This window comes from Bombus vancouverensis, chromosome 5 (assembly GCF_051014615.1).
Source record: "Bombus vancouverensis nearcticus chromosome 5, iyBomVanc1_principal, whole genome shotgun sequence".
Taxonomy (NCBI): domain Eukaryota; kingdom Metazoa; phylum Arthropoda; class Insecta; order Hymenoptera; family Apidae; genus Bombus; species Bombus vancouverensis.
The window spans coordinates 12,433,403-12,451,487 of NC_134915.1; the positions used below are offsets into that span (position 1 = coordinate 12,433,403).

Here is an 18,085-nt window from a genome sequence, read left to right on the forward strand (position 1 = left end):
TATATTTCTAAAAATTAGTTGCAAAACGTTCGAACGTCGTAAATTTCATCGCATCGCGCCAGTTACTCGATGCTTTGATTTAGGATGTCGCTATATCGTAGACGTTAGACCTCCTGCTCCATAAATGGAAGCGAAGAAAAGAAAAAAGGATGAAACGGTTGGATGGGATTTGAACCTTTAGTCGCGATGAATCGCGCGTTTCTTATCGAAGTATTTTTCCTGTCGAGCGAACGAAATAAGGCGAATACGTGTCGGACACGAGGAGAGTTCGTGACACGTTAACTAGAACACAGGAGGATGGAGCTCTGTTTCCAGCTTTTTCGCTTCCGTTACCGGGACACCTCGCGAATTTCTCCTATTTTCCTAGCGTACAGTACCACGTCGTGGAGTTTTCAGCTCGTCACTACTCGTTAAAAATGTATATTTCGAGATATTATTTCAGAGAAGGAAATGCGACAGCAATTTGATGGCGAACTGATAAATTTATTTGGTGGAAACTATCGATTTTTCGTGCACCGACCGCGAACTCCACTCCACGCTGATACTCTCACTGATAATTTCACTGTGTTTGACACACGTCCTCGATACCACGGATTTTTTCACAGCGAAGATGCAACCGAGAATCCTTTTAATCGCGTGAAAAATAAACACTCGACCTACGGTCTCAACGTTTAGTCGATGATTTTCTTCCGGAATACCAAGTAATTTTCCATTTAACTAGGAATTATCTTGTAACTATCGCTGTATTACCGTACGTCTGCCACAGAGATCGTTGTTAAACTACGCTACCAAGCAAGAGTCGATTCACGAGCACAATGACGAATCGTATAAATCTCAGTGGGGACGTAGTCACGTTCTCTCGAAGACGAGACAAACCAGAAAGTCGATCTTATTAAAAGACTGGGCGATCGATATTCGTCTCGCGTGCAAGGTATTCATCATTTTTCCGGCGGATACAGCAGCGGAGAAACGTGGATTTTCCAAGGCTACGTGTAACAATCGACCAGCTGGGACGCCGATTGTTCCGTGACGTCGATCGACCCGAAAGAAAATATAACCACTCGATGCATGCAGCGGCACCGATGAAATTGAGTTTCAAGCCTACGTGACGTTCCCTTCCGTGCCCTTCTTCCTGCTATCCGGCCAGGACGTTTAGGAAACGAAGCTGTCCGTCCTATTCCCTTGCAACTTCACCGCGGCATGCTACCACGCGTCGAAAGTTTGACTCAACGAACGCCAGCTACCGATAACGTGACGAACGCTTGGAGCTTTGCCGGTAGAAGCAAGCCGATCGGCGACGTAATCACCGATAAGGGAAAATTTACTACGAGCAGAGGATCGAATATGCTGGTAAAAAATTCCGATCCTCTACATCGAAATCACGACGTTCTTTTTCATTAAAATTTCAAACATCAAAGTTCCCCATTCACTTCAACATGCTTCAACTTTTATCGGAAAAACGAATTGGAAGAAACTTGGTCGCAGGTTGTCGTCGAAAAACGCCAACTTTGAATCGGCTGCAGCCAATCGACCCAAATTTCCTCTATGGCCGGTGACTCCAAAAATTCCATGGAACCTTGCAGCACGACTTTCCCTCGTCGAGGGTCGGATGGAAAAACAAAGCGACCCTCTGTCGGCGACAGTTCCACGGATCTCGAATCGAGTGTTTGTAATTCGCCCCTAAGCGGTCGGTCAACAGACCACGTTCGCGAAACATCGTTCCAATTTTCCATCGAACGCGCTCGATGCTCCGTCTCGAGTTTCATATTGGTCGAAATCGACGTAGCCATAGTCGAGGTAGCTTTCGTGGAAAAATTCTAACGATCGTCGCGTCGGTAGCAGCTGCAACGTTTCGGAATACGATTTCCCGTAAGAGCAGGAGAAATAAGGTTGTAACCGATTCCACGTAGAGACGTCGATCGAAGATCGGCGATTTGCACGCGTCGTACGTTGAACACGCGCGTGTACCGTTACTGAAATCCGCAGTTGCTGTTGTCTCCGCGTAGAAGCTACGCGGAAGACGCTTTGTCTCGGTCGATCGGCCGATACTTTGCTATATTTTCCGCTCGATTCGAGCTGCCGCCTTCCTGCCGCCGTGGACATTTGTCAGACGGCGACAGTGGTCGTTGGAGGTAGTCTAGAAGAACCGAAGAAAGTGGAAGTTGTACGTACTTGAGAAGAGAAACAAAGTCAGTAGCCTGGGATCGAAGACTGGATTATGTGGATCGATTTCTCGCCAATACTCGTCCTCGTATCGGCAGCTTGAAATTTGCAGCTGGATCGAGCAAATGAACTAGCACCGAAAGAGCGTGTCTACGAATAAATGCGACCGTTCCAACCGATCCTCGATCATCGTTACGCCGAAATGACACGAGATAAAAGATGGCGTCGTTACCAGCAATGTACCGACGCTTTCCAGATGCTTTATCCGAGAGTTATAGATCACGCGCCATTATATATCTTGCTCGCGATGGTACACGTCTTTTGAGTAACAGCCGTATCATTCCGCGAGGCAATGCTCTAGAAAATACGTTTCTTCCCCATACCGACACGTCGATGAATTTAACCACAGCTACAGTTATAGTTACTCGAAAGTAGCATTGTCTTCGACAAAGAGCAAACGCCTTTTCGTGTTACGAGAATCTCTGTATTTTCGATCAATCGCGGGGAGACGCAATCGCGAAGAAAGACGTCAACGGGAGTCGCAAATTCCCGTTACGATTATAATAATCGACACCACGAGTTGATTGATCCCCTGATTTCCGTTAAGATAATAGGGGTGTTTGAGAGGGTATAACACTGCGATTGACAGGGTTATAAAATTTATATTTTTAACACGTAAGTTACACCGTTGCATATGATACATATCGTCGACAATGATTTAGCGTATAGAGATGCGGAACACTGGCACGATATTGGTCGGTGATCGAGCAAGGCTCTTAGAGTTTTGTTATAGTTGACGTAGCAATAAGGGAAAAGACAGAACCGAACCCGGTACTGACATCTTGACTATTCTAACGTTGTAGAATAAGTAAAGTACAGTGACGATGCTGTGTCAGAGGAAAGCTAGCGATGGGTGTGTCTAGCGCACGGGACCATCGGATTTGTTCGTGACATTTTGATCAGGAAAGCGAGGGCAGTATACATTGCTTCTTATTGGATAAACGAAGGTTGGTGGACTAGGAAGGGTCTTAGCCGCCCTCGATAGAAAGTTGCTAGTGGGAAGCATCGTACGTGAGAAAAACTAACTTGCCCGTGTCAAGCCGTAATAGACAATAATCTTTAGAAAATGATTTAGAAACAAAGATATTTGTTCGGTCTGAAGGATCTTAGCTAGCAAATTACTGAGATTTATCATGGGTCCTTAAGAGTATTAAGGGTACGCAGTAAGGATGAGCGGACATCTGGTTCCCGTCTGGCCCGCGGTGTATGGCCTGGTCTAGGTAGAGTGTCGCCCGACGTAACAATCTCATTTGCTTTGATTTTCGCGATTCTCTTTTCAATTTTCGTTCGATATATTTTTGCACGGAGGAAACTCGCGGCAAAAAGACTCGTGCGAAAAATACCGCGAAAATCGAGACACCATGGCGCGGTGGAAGATAGCGTGTAGCTCGCGTGGCCGGTCGTTGACAAATGGACGCGAGCCAGAGAGGGAAAACAGGCGGCAGTCAGCCGGACAGAGTGACAGGATGTAAGCTGACTCGTAACTTTTGCAGACGGTTACGCAAATTGCTCTCTCAGACAGCGCGTCTACGTTTCGCGAGGGTGGTCGCGATTTATGGAAATTGGAGGATTCTCGTTGAGCCTCAGCTCCCGTCGGTTATCGTCGACGCGTAAGCGACGCGATGAGTGGCGGTAACGTTCGTCCGATTCGATGTAATCGACGGTTCGTTGGCGAATTCTCTGGAATTCGCGACGAAACAGCTGATCGTTTATCGAGCGGTGAAATAGCTAGAAAAACGATAGAACGAAAGTGGACGTGTCGCGTGTGAAAATTGGCTATAAACCGTGGGGTCGGTCGCGTGTAATCGTACAACCGGAGTTCCTTGTTGCTTTGGAAGCTGTTTGGCCGATACCCAAGACACTCGGAACAATTCGTTTCGCCCGAGAAAATGAAAGTTTCTTTCTCCGTGTAAAACTTGTACAGGGTATGTGAGTCTGATAGGAGTTGATTCTACGAAGCTCGTGGGACTAAGCTTCGCTCGTTTCGAATCGTCGAATCGGTTTAGCGAAGATAGTTGGAAGACAAAGACGATATCTTTACATAATATTACATCCTACTAGATTTTACTAAATTTTGATAACTAGATTCTACCGTAAAGGGACGATAATTTGTTAATTTTAAATTAAATATAAAGTCGAAGAATGCGCGAGCAAATTGATACGCTGCATTTTCGCGTAATGGACAGGCAGCGAGTTAAGAAAGTTGTCGCTGGTTAATTAGCACCTGACGCAGCTGTGATTTAATTACGGGAAAAAGCTTGGCGTACGTGTGATACGATTTTTTTGCCCCGAGCTGGCTCGTCCTCGTGGAAAAACCCGATGGATCTGGTAATGAATACCGCTGCACTCCGCGATCGTAATGGTATGCATAACGAACTGTATTGTACAGCGAGCAATCGTGTCGCAAAGTTTTTTTTAAGCTTGAAAAAAAGAAAAAAAGAAAGAAATAAAGAAACGACAAGACGAAAGAAGTTCCGCTGGTGCAAAAAACGGTACGCGAGCATTAATTACATTTGTTAAGGACCCAGTACATAATTTCCCTAGGTTTTTGAAGCCTCGGAGCTAAGTTGAAACCAACGACGCAATGAATTTACGGTTACGCGGTCGTCGAGGCTAGCAGGTGCGAAAAGGAGGACGTCGATGTTAGCGAGGAAGGACGACGCGTAAAAGGATACTCTAGTTTAGACCGGCCATATTTTGGACCAGTTACAAACGACGACGTTAAACTTGGGCCGTGGAAACCCAGCTAACTAATCGATGAAACTTCGCTGGAATATTTAAATAGAAATGTTCAACTCCGAGTAGGTTACTTCTTAAAATCGTGCTTTCGTCGAACAAAAGCTGATACATTGCGAAGCTACTCTGGTATCTTCGTTACAGCCGGACAACTCGGAATCGCCGAGTCGCGAATAAACGTGTCTATCGCCGATTCACGTCGATTTGCATGTAAAACCGCGGAATCGTTAGCGGAGAAAACAATGGCAGTGCGACGAAATTCGAGCGAAATGCCGTGTTCGGCCTGCGGAGAACAATAGCCGAAGGATCTTCGCACTTCTACCAGAACTCAACAGGTTTTTATTCGCGGCGACTGGTAACGCGTCGTTTATGAGTCCGTGGCCCGATAAATCTGTCGTTATCGTCGCCGATTCTGTTCTTTATAAAAAAGAAAAATGCCTCGTTCTCCGGCGAATTTCCATCTATTTGCACTGTCGAGCAGATGCGTGAGCGGTTTATTCGCGGACCAACGAACAATAGACAGATAAAACCACCGACTAAAAGCAGCCCCTCGTAACCGGCCGTGCACGCGAAACATTGGTCGATCGTGGCTTCGATTTACCATCGAAAACCTCGAATAAACCATCTCGACGATTCGGTTCTTCCGTCCGTTTCTCGCCGCAAGAAACTTCTTCCAGCCTCCTTGGAGAGATATCGAGCCGATTGCACGAGTATTCGTCAAAGAACGATTTCATTTCGATAGACTTCTGTTTGATTTCTGGATACATCGAATGTATATTTCAGAGGTCGGTATCGGCGATGGTATCGAAGTTTAGTTTCTTGCCAGGCTGTTGCCATGTACGTACGTTAGAAACGGCGATACCGCTGCGAAGGGTGAAGGGTTGGTTAGTGTTTGCGTGCAAAGAGGACCGGATGATTAATCGCATTTTCGAGCCGGCTCGTGCTTCGTTGTTGCTGCGCCGTTTTGGGAGAATCCGGCTGGCAACGGTGCTTTGGTTGTATCTACTCCGGCGGTGTTTTGTATTTTTAAATTCACCTCCCTTCTCCGGCAATATTTTATTTTGAATAAGCTACGCGGATGAAAAAGATAAAATACACCGACGTTGTGCTAAAACGAAACGACCCACTTTCGATCGAATAAACGCGAGAATTGCATGTAAACCGGACGTCTCAAAGTCCAAGTTTATTCAACGAAAGAAACACCGTCCTCTCGGATAGCTACGCCATCAACGCGCATGAAAACGCTGGTGTAACGAAACGTTTCGGAAATCACGTGAGAAGCGACGACAAGGTTTGTCATTCGGTAAACGGCGAACGGAAAGCTTTTATGGCAAATTGTATTTCGGTCGAGAGGCACGTTGTTGAATACGAGCCCGCCGGAAAACAAAAGACCAAGTAACGTCGCTCGATATTTCCTGGCCCACGGAAAATGAAATTCTCGCGTTCGCTCTCACCCTGGACACTCCAACGTTCCCACGTTCACGTTAATTTATTTATCTTTGTTACCGCGACGATGTCTCGGAGATCAACTTCGTCTGCAAGAAACAAGGAAAAGGATACCACGGAGGAGATGTTCCCCTTTACTTTCGGCCTGGACGCGAGCGGAAATTTTCCGTAGCTTCCATCCAGCCAACTCTAGGAACTGAGTGCTTTCGCGACGAGATTTTACGCCCTCGTAAAACCGGTTATCGAGAACGTAGTCCCGATTCGGAGCTTGCACGTTTGCTCCTTTCGTTGGAACTTCGCGAACTCGTGTCTCTAAACAGTCACAGGCTACGTAAGAGAGGAATCCGCAACGAAGAAGTTCCGCTTGCCCATTAATTAACCCGATAATAACTCCATCTGCCATAAACCGAGAATTTTCTTCGAGAAAAGAGTCACGAGCTCGTGAATTCTTCCCGAAACCTATCGTATCGTTCATCGAGGTTTTCCAAAGTTTATTGGATTTGCTACCGCCGCTGGATACCACCGAATTCGTGCAACGATGGCGAATCACAGCGCCGGCGAAGAGAGGAGCGCTCCGTCCTCTGGACAAATACGATTTTCGGCTTTCAACGGGAACGAAAGTTCTCATCTTGGTTCGTTAGGGCGATAAGTAAGAGGAACGGTCGCCTGCAGGGTAAAGGAACGCCGGGATTTTCGAATTACCGATAGCAAAAGAGACCGAGGAAGCGAAAGAAGGAGAGAGAGAGAGGTTGGCTCTCTCGGACGCGAACTAATCTCTTTAATGCGGCCTTAAACTGGCCGCCTCGGACTGTCGAGGGGAACGAGTGGCCCTCGAGACTCGATAAGCCCTAAGAAGGAAGGATTAATCCCCGAGAAGAATATTCAATTGTGAAATTCGCTTTCTCGGGTAATTGTTATCCGGCGTTGGTATCGCGTTGCGCAATTACCACTCGGTTGTCGCGGTTAATGTGGCGGAAGGGCGGAAAGAAAACGCGGCCCGGGAGGCAAATAACCGGGGAACGGCGGGCGAAAGAAACGCTTTCAGCGTTTTCTTCGTTACGCGATGCAGTCTGCCGGGAGAAGTTGAAAATGCGGCGAATCGCGAGCTCGCTTAATTTCCGTGGCGCGTGAAATTAGGTGATTCGGGCGGGGGTTGGTCCGCGCGTAATGTTGTTCCATATCGTGAGAGAAAAAGCCGAGAATTTTAATTAACGATCCGAGTGCCCAGCCCTCGTGACGTCGGAAGAACACGTCGACTTTCGAAAACAGAACCCGACGCTCTCCTTCGTCGATTCTATTAAACTTCCGCGTTACAACGTTACAGAGGAGATGGTGAACTTTCGATTACGCGCCTCCCGGAGGAAACCGTGTCTATTTTCTAGCGAAAACGAAGGCTTATCGAAGTTTCGTAAAAAAAAAAATTTGGGTCGCCAACGAAGAATCGTTTCTAGCAATAAAGTGAAGAATTTCGCTCCAACGTCGCCGTAATTGGATCGGAGAACAGGCGAATTTTTAGTCGCAGCAATACGCGAACCTCGACACGTTCACGCGGAACGCGCCGTGGCTACGCGAACGAATACGAGAATCTGTTGAATAAAGAATTTAAAAACTTCCCTTTGAATGTCGGGTACAAAAATATATGACCTAATTTACTTGGGAACGACAGAGTCGAAAAGAGGAGAAAGAAATTCGATCCTTGGAGGACCGACGGATCGATTTGGAAGATTAACTGCTCGAGTAATTGCATTTAGAGGAATCGGCGGCCAACCTTGGCAGACCGACGACTTCCAATGGCTGCCACTATTTTTCCTCGAGAGACGTTACAAGATTGTTAACCGTGAAACGAGGCTCGCCTTGCCTCTCGTAGAACCTTTGCCGTACGTTCTTATCACGGTACCATGTGGAGCATAGAAACTCGTCAACTGGCAATGGAAAAATGCGCAAGAAACACGACAAAGTCACCTTGTCAGATCGATCTCGCGCCTTTCCATATTAGGTTCAAGCTACGACTCGACGATATCGAAACAGCTCCGTAGGAATATCGATCTACATCGTCATCGTCCTTTCCAACATACAAAAGCGAACCAAAGATGATAATTTTAATGTCGCCTGTTTCGGTTAATTCGCCGCGAAGACTTTCGTGTTCGCCTCGTACCACGGGTATTCGTGTAATCTATTGGATTTTAAATCGAAGATTAATCGAGCGTCGAACGTGTCCAGAGACCATAAACGAAGATCTTATCTGGCCAGAAGAGGAGGAAGATTAGGAAAATTCCTGAGGAAGATGGTAAACGTGAGAACGGAATCGAGGCACGGGCCACACCGTTCATCGTATATATCGGGATCTAAATAACGTTCTGACGTTTTAAACCGGCACGATCGGCCTTTCTAGCCTTTATCTCTTGAAAATTTGATATTCCTATTCGCCGTAGTCCGTAGGTCATCTATTAAAGGTTTCCTCGACTCGCTATCGGGACTCCCTTTTATTATCACCTTTTCATCATCGCGATTCAAAGGCTTTCTCGATCGATTCATCGATTTTAAGCAATCCGAAAGAAGATTAAATTAAGCTACTTTCGATCAAGCTAATGACCAACAACGAGCTCGGTATTCCGATCTTCGACGAAGATCGCTCGTCGTTTCTTCTTTAGACAGCGTTTCTACGTAATGGATATCGCATGAAATGAAAATATCCGATGGCCATTCGCGTGTGGTAGAGAAAACTCGTTCATTACCAATGACCCTGACCGACTAACAGAACCATGGGGCAAGTTTTTGTCGTAAGTTACCCCTCGCGAATCCTTCCCAGAGCCGTTCATCGATTAAAACGTAACAGTCTCTCCTAGTTTTTGGCTACCTGTGTATTTCATAGCCGTTTAGACGGTGGGTAACCTTTGCGCGAAACTCGTGCTTCGGTGTATTACAGCCGCGACTACGAGATCCGAGGCTTTCGAGCTTAAAGCGTATTTAGCAGTAATAACATTGGTAGCTGCGAGCAAGTTAGGGAGAAATATAGGACAGCTGGAAATCGCAAACTGAAAAGTTTGGATGGATGTGGAGTTTCTATGTGCGTTGGCAAGGTAATTAAATGTCGTGAAAGTACATAGGCGGAATGGGGTAGTCAGAGCGAGAGAAACGCAGTCGACAAAGAAAGAGAGAGGATGCTTAAACGCGAGAGCGTATGCATACAAAACGGTCACGTTGTATCCGCCCGTGAAATAAAGCCGCGATATTGTTAGCTCTGCTCTACAGGTACAAAACCTCTTGGTACAGATGCATTACACACGTAGTAGAACACGGACAATAGCCATTGAATTATCGTTCTCCGAGCGATAGCATCGACTCGGCCTTATCGCCAGTTTCGCGACACGACCGGACCACGGAAAAGTAGCCGACCTGTATCATCCGTACAAATTACACTGGCGATCTCACGCAGTCTCTCGAAAGCCTTGGATACCTAAAAACCACCCCCTCTGGGGAGAAACACCGCGCGTGTCACGTTCGCGCATCGCTAACGTGTCGAAATCAAAACCGTGAATGATTGGCTTACTGTGAACCATTGCAGCCCGCTCCTGCCTCGTATGCCGTGGATCGTCTCGCGGATCATCGGAGCCGGCTGAACAGCTGTCACGAGGCTGGCAAAGAGCTCGAAGGACGCGCGACTAAGAGAAGAGAGATAAAGGAGAGAGAGGAAACCGGTCCGCTAATACACCGTGCCGCGCTCGTCGACCAACTGCGTGGCTTTGCGGCCGCCGCGAGTGTCGAGCCGCGCTCATTGCCGAGCTCGACTCTGTTCGGCTGCGTTCGGCCTTGTTCGACTTCGGTATTCGGCGGTATTCGGCCGACCACCGAAATGCGTCGAGCGCGGCGCACTCCCTTGCCGGTTAGCCGGTAACTTTCACGAGGGATGCATGGACAGAAACCGAATTAAATTGATTAGGATCTTCATCGGATCCCCGGGACCGACGAATTACCTCCACCAGCTGCATATTATGCCAGACAGTGCGATAGACTCAGCCATAAACCTCTGCGCGGACAGAAACGCGTCGCGTAATTCGATTTTCGCGCCGATTCGCGTCCGGCAGGACAACGCGCGTGCTACGTTCGATCGAGCGCGTTTCGGGATGTTGATTTTTCGGCTTGTCTAGGATTAACTCGATTCTTCCGCGATGTTGCAACGATATACATTGTTCGTGGATTTGGTGGAGAGCTGGGAACGCCCAACTGCTCTTCGGACACTGTTAATCGGATCGTGCGAATTATCTAAGCCATCCCCATTATGGACGATAGTAGCTGGAGATATTTGGGTTACGAAATCTGTGAGCGAGCTTTGCGGTGTATATATATATATTTACTGTCTATTACTTAACGGGACGCTGTTTCAACTTTCACAGCCATTATATCGCAGAGATCTCGTGGAGAAGATACTTCTTTCCCCAATTTAGGGGATCTTTCTCTTCGTTGGCCGACGTCGAAGAAAAACGCCGATAAGAAAACAGACGCGAAACGGATGGTTCCGGCCAGTAGACTATCATTCCGTACACGCTACGGTTAATTACACGTACGTCCTCGGTTCTCCTGTCGTGTAATTCCCCTGGTTCCTGAGAAAAACGTAGCATCTCGGTAAAACTGGATCTCGAACGAGCTTCTCGACTCAACGGATAAAAATAACGGTTCGCTTGCAACCCTGTATATTATTCACGGTGGATATGAATTATTTACGAAAGTCTCCAAGTAAAGTTGGCCAATTTTTACGGAGTACCGCCTTTGTTCGATGGAATTATTCAATTGCAACTTCCGATTTGAATAAATCTTTCCGAACCTTTCCTTTTTGTCCTCGTATATCTATGTAACCGTAAATCGTGCGATCGCGCGTGCAATTGAAAAGCGTGGATAATTAAAATTGCATCTCGTGCGATGGCGCGAGGCGGAACGAAAATATTCCTGGCTGTAAAAATCGAAACGTTGTACAATGCGCAGGGAGACGGTGAACGAATTGCACGCATAGTAGCCGAGACTGTAGACATCTGGGTTCCACGTTATGACGCACGTATTCCAATCACCTAACGCGTTCCATAATTCGGCTGCTGAAATCCCGATGCTGTCGGCCAGACGGATTGGCCTGCATAATGAAGCGTTGTAAGGGTAACATACGTCCCTCTATAGTCTTCCTCTTGTCTCTGAACACGTGCAACTTGGTGCGAAAGACGATGATCGATCTCGCGCTACGCCAGCCACGAACCTCCAAAATTCGACTAAACCTGACCACCTAAACTCCAAAGCAGCTGCTTCATTTCGCTAAACAATCCGTCGTAAGTTGTAAAGCGCGTGACGACTGCGCACGATGATTCACGGTCTTTTTACGCGAGGGAATAAGAGGAAACAATGGTGAAGGAAGGTGTTAAGCAAGAATGTAACCGGTTGCCGTGACCAGGGTGCGAAAATCTGCCGTGAGATTGATTCGATCGACTCGAGGAAGCTTTGAAACTTCGTGGCGAAGCCCGGCAGGTTCGTTTAATCGACAATGTGCCAGGCGAGTTCGTGGGAGAGACCAGGAGAGAGCTGCAGGTTCGTTAACTGGGATCGCGTTCTTCGCATTGTCGCAGCGATTGCGCAATTTCCAACGTGAACTTTGTCGCGCCACGGAGTTTAAACAACGCCTTCGAGGCCAACACCCGCGTTAGTCCTCTCCAATTACGGAGCTTCCGGTCTGAACGCGACTCGTCGCGCCGCGCCATGTTACCCGTTCGTTTTCGTTGCTCCGAACCGACTCCGAGGTCTTCCTTCGATAAAAAAAAAGAACCCGCGTGTTCCATCAAAGTCGACCACCTTCGTGGCCCACGTAATCCAATGAATAATTCAAGCAATCTAAATGACGTTCGAAATGGAGAAAATCAAGGTAATTCTACGGGTTTTCTATCAAACCGTTCGCGTAGAACGCGTGTCTGCAAGCTGTGTCGTAGCTAGGTGGTTTATACACGGTCAGGTTACCGGTTTTAAGACTCTTTAATCTTTTAAGGACCGAGCTTTAATCACCGGGACTTATCCTTTCTTAAAGAGCACTTCTTTTCACTCGCAATTCTATCCCTCAGTTCCTTTCAGTTTCTTTTGTCGTTGTTTTTCCGACGGAGAAGCGCAGGTTTTTGGAGCGAACTGTTAACAAAACGCTCGATCATTTGTCGATGCTCGTATTGTAGGCGATCCGCGTAGTACAGGCAAATTTTCAGTCGGTTACATTACGCCAACAACGAGTACACAAAGCTCGATTATATCTGTATAACGATTTCGAGCGGCTTATTGCTTTGTCGACCGTTTATTATCGAATGGATTGGGGAAAGCGGATTCGGCCAGCCGGATCCGAAAAGCCGACAGCTAATATTTTTACCGGGCGCGCAATGAAATTTCGCGCAATCTGTCCGTACCTTTCTCCTGAACCGCGCGACCGTGTTTTCCGCCGTTGTTCGACCCGCTGTGCACCGTACAAAAATGCGCGTGAAACGATAAAAAAGTAACGTCGCGTTAAAGGCTCGCCGAAACGAAATTTTCCGCCGTGACGAGCATACACGACAGTCGAATGCAGGCTAAGTTCGTTCAGCGAATATTATTTTAACGAGATTCGCTTGCGTCTATCCTCCGATCGCGATTCAAACCACACCGCGTCATCGCGCTGCTTCGTTTGTTCCCGGTTTATTTTAGAAGATCTACCATAACTTTCTTCGTGTTCGGCGTTGCAGCTCGCTGCTATAGCACGCCAGCGATTTATTTTAAAAGTAATGCAGTGGAACTTGGTTTGTACGAAGTACGGTTGATACGATCGCGCCACCGTAAATTCCCTCTCGTAAGATTAAGTAGGTACACGCTGATTAATTGGCATCTCGACTCGGCGTATGCATTGTTTCGTGAATCATGGCAAAGGAACGAGCAACCGTTCGACATCGTAGAAGAAATTTTATCATTTCGTTCGCGCAACTCGCATAGCATCGGTCCGACAGAAAACCGAAAAACAGGTAACGCAGTAAGAAGAATTTCCAGGAATTTTCTTTCCTCTGACCCAGTTTCGCGACGAGACCAGCGACCAGAGACAGGTTATGCTAGTTAGCTTGCCCGGATAATGAATGGCGCGCAAATGTCAACGGAACCAGCTCCACCTCCACTCGACGCGCTCCTATCGATACGAGTTATTTACATAAGTGTTTCGTGCTCGTATCGTACACGGCAGATATGCCATTAATCGTGGTAACAAGAACGAAATCGATGCGACCGAGGAAAGACGTGGATAACGCGCGAACGAGCGATTCTCCCGGAGAAAGGTGGATCGCTCTTGAAAATCGTTATCAAATTTACTCGTCCGGCAATTGGGTCGGTGATGTTTTTCCAGCAATTTCTGCTCCACCAGTTTTTACGTTGCTCTTTGTGTTCCCCGGCCTTTTTGATGCCTCCATTGATCGACTCTATACATACTTCATCGCTGATTGTAATTGGACCGTTCCAAAAATGGGACGGAGAGGTAATTATCAAAATTGAAGCGAGTTGATTGAAGCCGAATTGCATTCTACTCGGAGGATTTCTTGGAAAAAGGGACGATAATGTATGGATGAAAGCTATCCCACGACACTCGAAACGCGTTCCACGAGTATTCCTTAAACAAAGGAGTTTCTAGGACCCTCGACCGGGTCCCCTAATTTCCAAAGTCGAAGGAAAACAGACCTTCCGCTCTCGTAGCTCTTTCCCACAATCGCACTCGTCTCTGGTTTACCACCACTGTACAACCATATCAGTTTCCATGCGCAGTGAAGACAGTTTCGTGTTTATCGTTTTTCCAGGATCTCGGAATCGCGTAACATCTCTTCGAGATCTAGTTCGCTGATCTGTCGGATCTCGACGTAGTCGGTTGGGAAGAACCTTGGATCGAAGGCTTCACGCAGGGCTGGAAGCTCGTGCGTGCTCGCCGATTGACGTGGGAAGATGGAAGCGTGTAATTGAGCGAGTGAAAATGATCACGTTTCCTTCCTCCGTCGAATTCCTGGCTCGTGGAAACGTCATAATTTCGTTTCGCCCGATTCCACGACCGTCTTTCAACGCGATCTTTCGTCTTCCAGACGAAAGATAAGTCTGTACGCCCGCGTGTAACTTTGGCTCGCGTGAAAATTGGGTCGCGTTTCGAAATTCTCGCCAACTAATTAACGAAACTTGCCGATACGTGCAGCGCGTAATATTCGCGCTGAAACGGTGCCGGTGCCGGCCTTGCGTTCGAAATATTCTATAATAACTTGGAAGTCTCCCTTCGGTGATTTAATTTTACGAAATAGCACGATTATAACGAGTATGCACGGGTATTCGAACGTAAATACTTTTGCGATAATCGAATTTCACGACTCTTTATGTCGTTAGCAGAACTCGATCGAATCCAGGGAACGATCTGTAATCGGTAATTACCGGTCGGTTCTATGCGATTATTTCCAGCGAATATTTTAGCAGGCGACCGCACGGTAATCCGATAACGGCATTCACGAGCGTGTCCCTTCGACCAAAAGCGAGCGTTGCCTCGTTACGTCGTTTTTACCGCGCGAGAAACCACCGACGAGCGAAATAAACTCGAAATATCGTAGAGCCGGTTACGCGGCTCTGCGGTTTGCGTATTAACCGCGTTGCTGTTGCTTTCGTTATCATTTCTGCCTGTGTAACTATGCCGCTTCGACTATGTCAAAATCGATTTTCGTAGAACGAGCAGCAGAACGAGAGGATCGATCGGAGAAGCGAGGAAAACGCGATCCTCGTCTACTTGAGAATTCGAAGAAAAAACTTTGCGGGAAACGAGCCACTCTCGACGAGAGAGAGAGAGAGAGAGAGAGAGAGAGAAAGAGAGAAAGTGATTCTCCGTGGTGTCCGGAGCGCAAATTGCAAGGAAAGTCGGGGACACAAAAACGCGCGTCATCCATAATCGTTTAGGACGTTCGAAGAGCGATCACAGGTCGTTCTCGGTCGTCCACGCTGTTACGATCGCGGTGGCTTCCGTCGTGAACAGGGGAAAGTTGCTCGGCGTTTAATTTAAGCCGAGAACGACCGACCGAACTCCTTAACCCGTCGATCGCGACGTCGTTAAATAGTTTCGTCAGGGAACTCGGTTAGACGAGTGCCGCGCGCCGAACGAAACTCACAGCTAGATGCGGCTGAGAGATAATCTCCCAATGAGAACCACGTAATTCCGAAATGTGGATGTATCTACGCCGAGCGCCGAACCGCTCGGTTAATTAAACCCACTGACTGAAATCATTAAGATAATTGCACTCGTACCAGGAGCGTCGAGGAAGCCCATATCGAATCCCAGCTCCAATGAAACGTTCCACCGTTCGAATCTGTTAGCCCGAAACGCGGGCCCATTGGTCGATAGGGAATGGGAAATATTTTATTATCGGCAGATTGCGAGGTTCAGGCCCGCGGCCAACGTTGATTGATAAATTAATGGGAAACGAACGAACGCAGCGTCCCGAACCGTTTAAACGACCGGTTGTCGCTCTCAGCTTCTGTCTTTCTTTCTCTCTCTCTCTCTGTTTCTGTTCTCTCGCTGCTTGACAAGAAACATTTTATTCCCGCGTTCTTTCTGCTTCCGTTCGCCCCGTGGAAATGCGTGTTTTTTAATTACTCGCGGTCCGCGACACAATGCTGTGCCGTCGTGAGCGATCGACCAAACTTGACAGTCATTTACTTCTTTTTCTTTCGCCCGCCTTTTTTTCCTAACAGGAAACAGAGCATTCACTGGCGGACAAACGCTCGTTACTCGCAGCAGGTGCCGCAGCGGGTCTGGACGAACAAGAGTCTTCGGACCACACCAGTCTTCGCCACTGTCGTGACACGAAACAGAGCCACGTTGATTGCAACGTGGAAAAAATAGGACCTTTGTGTATGGTTTAAGTCGATGCTCTCGTACTCTCGTACTCACCAGTTCGTTTTCGCCGTGAAAAACAAACAAACGGCTCGGATACCGTATCCTTTTTTCTTTTTATTAGTTGTTTACATTCATAATTTGCCCAGTTTGGACATTTGGTAGAAGTTCTTAGCTGTTAGATTATCATGTGGGTGGCTACTCCCAGTGGGATACCATCTTCGTGTTTGTTAGGTTGTGTCCTTTGTCAGGTCTCCTACAGGCCGTGTTTCCTTTTCAGTCTTCTATCCATGTTTGAGGTGTTGATCGTTTCCACAGATAGCCGGCCGTATCCTTGCTCGAGATGGACGACGATTATTCTCTTTTCCCCTCGTGGAGTTTCGCGAGAACTTTACGATCTCGTGACGTTGTGCAGAGAATGGGAAAGAAAGTGAATCTAATGGCGTTTTGGGCGTCGTCGACGAATCGACGTTTCGTGACGGACGTTCGTGCACTCGCGGGAAAACGAAAGTGAACTGGAGCGTCACTCGCTTTTTAGTTGCGCGATGGCTAAACGTCACGGAAGAATTCCCGAACGTGTCGTGATTTTTCACCAGCCGGAACAGACGACCGATCTCTAATTCTATCGACTGAAATTTCGTTCGAGTCCGGCGGGAATTGGGAACCTAGTTTCCCCGCAATGAAATTATATTGCGAGCAAGTTAAATATTATTATTTCCCAGTTATGCTCTGCCTCTGCTTCCTAGTCCACAAACTCCTCCCCTTCGGCGAAGATAATTCTTGAGTGGCTGAGAGCGAAACAATGGGGCGAGTATTTCTACGACCTACATTTCAAGCGAGCATTTGATATTTAAATACGTGGCCTGAAGCTCGACCCGGCCTTTACCTTCATTCCTTTAATCAGTACCCGATTTCCTGGCATCTTTTCGCGGACAAAGAAGAACTCGCGTCCGCCTATGCTCGACTATCGCGCTCCATTTGTTCAAAACCGATGCAGCATAGGATCGATCGCGTAACCGCGTCCACGGAGCAAAAATAGTATGAGAGAACGTCGGTAAAATTCACCGTTCTCGTTCGTCTCGACGATGGTGTCGATCAAAGTTCCAAAGCAAACGTGAACTTCCGACGAAACACCTGATTCGTCGAACGTGGCCACCCCCCCTGTTGAAGAGAAAAAAGGCCCTGGCGCTTCGTCACGAACACGCGCGTCACACAGTGTTCGACCGGCGGCTACATACAGGCACTGACTCATAATTCAGCGTTTATTGAACAATGGCCTGTGGTTACTATAGGAACGTGACGATGGAACGACAACAACAGCACGCAATCGCCACAACCCTGGGCTATAGACATCGGCGTCTAGCTACGTCTCGAGCCAAGCCAATTTCTATGGATTCGTTCGACGATCAATGGATATAGATTTCGTTCTTTAGTAGGTGTCGTTGAAAGATCGCCGCGGGATGACGCGATAAAGCCCCAGAGAAATCGATTTCCACGCGTTTGCCCTTATCATCCGGAGGCCAGATACGTCTCATTGACGAAAAGTGGCTTTTTTACGTGGATGGCTTCGGACGCGTTCTCCGAAGCGTCCTCGAGGCTACGAACATCGATACGTGCCGTCGCGTCTACTTCATCTTAACGGGCTTTTGACGAACGACAGAAGCGGAGGCTTTCGACGAAAAGAGAGAGAGAAAAAAAAAGGAAAAAGAAACACAAAAAAAGCGGTTAGTTCGCGTTAGGTTTCGAAGCTGTGCGTTTCGTCGATAGAATAATTCCCCTGGTACGAAGTAGCTGGGA

The 18,085-nt window shown here is 47.5% G+C and overlaps 1 protein-coding gene across 6 annotated transcripts in view; it reads right to left on the bottom strand.

Moving 5' to 3' along the window:
* LOC117156143 (uncharacterized) overlaps positions 1 to 18,085 on the bottom strand; it is a 108,299-nt gene that overhangs the window by 45,496 nt on the left and 44,718 nt on the right. The window contains exon 1 of one of the 6 annotated variants that reach the window (XM_033332914.2): positions 9,956 to 10,133. The exons of the other annotated variants lie outside the window; for them this stretch is intronic. The gene's annotated coding sequence lies outside the window, so the exon portion shown is untranslated. Of the gene's footprint in view, positions 1 to 9,955; positions 10,134 to 18,085 lie in introns of those variants that run through there. 6 annotated transcript variants of the gene reach the window in all.